General features: G+C 27.7%; 1 long non-coding RNA gene across 1 annotated transcript in view; it reads left to right on the top strand.

Annotated features, from left to right (window-relative positions):
- The window catches only part of LOC112098326, a 2,047-nt gene extending 1,725 nt beyond the window's left edge, over positions 1-322 (top strand). Inside the window, exon 3 of the long non-coding RNA XR_002905457.1 lies at positions 69-322. This is a non-coding gene — a long non-coding RNA (uncharacterized LOC112098326). The remainder of the gene's footprint in view (positions 1-68) is intronic.
- Positions 323-1,002: the final 680 nt, after the last annotated feature.

Raw genomic sequence — 1,002 nt, 5'->3', positions numbered from 1 at the left:
TCTCCAATAGCCTTTTTCAAACTTTTAAATTTGCACTTAATTAAATAGTAGTTTTGATTTGATTGTAGGCCGTTAAAGATTGTGCCAAATTCGAATTGCATCTGAAGTTAAGGAGGGGAAGTGAAGGAGAGAGGCACTGGGTTGAAATAATTAAGAACAGTGAAGGAAAGTTTTATTTGAAGTAGATGAAATGCTATAACTTAGCAATTGTATTAGTATGTTAAATAGTGTTGTTTGAGGCTGATATGTTCAATGATACGATCAAAAAGTTCAGAACAATACTAGTCATAAAACTCTTTTTATTAATGCTAATATTAAAACTTTATCCTCATGTAATTTTTTATAATTATTTATGGTATGTTTGTGTATGTATTAGTTAAACAATTATTTTCTAAGTATGACTTAAATGTTTGGTAAAAATTAGTTTTGAAAACAGTACTACTGAACACATATTCTCTGGTTTATCATTTTCAATTATGTTTACAGAACGCATATTATTGTTTTCAATTTTAGAATACATGATACATAAAATAATACTAAATATATACTTAAATTCGAAATACAGCAACCGCAAAACACTATTTTCATTCTTATTTTTATTTTCAAAAAATATAAATTCAGAAACAATATCGAACATGCCCTTAATGCTTGTTTGGCATAGCTTATCTAGTGGTAATAAGTGCTTATTTAATTTTATAAGCTCTTATTAAAATTTTTGTTGTTGTTTCATTTTTTTTTTTTGTTAGTAGAGCTTTGAAGACTAAACAAGTTATTTTGCCACTACTACAACAAATTTAAATTTTGGGCTTTTAAGACTAGAGATTGAAAAGTTTTTTTTTAAATGTTAAAATACTTAAAATATCCTCTACTTACTTGAGAATGAGTGACTATGAAATCTTTGCGACACAGCAAGTATGTTACAAACCCACAATGTAAAACTCACTCTCAAGAGTTGGCTTGTAAGATGAGAGTGCCTTGGGGTTAATAAACTACCAGCTAGTC

Source organism: Citrus clementina, unplaced genomic scaffold (assembly GCF_000493195.1).
Source record: "Citrus clementina cultivar Clemenules unplaced genomic scaffold, Citrus_clementina_v1.0 scaffold_5, whole genome shotgun sequence".
NCBI classification, from domain to species: Eukaryota; Viridiplantae; Streptophyta; class Magnoliopsida; order Sapindales; family Rutaceae; genus Citrus; species Citrus x clementina.
The sequence above is the reverse complement of the archived record's forward strand: the minus strand, read 5'-3'. Positions and strand labels throughout refer to the sequence as shown.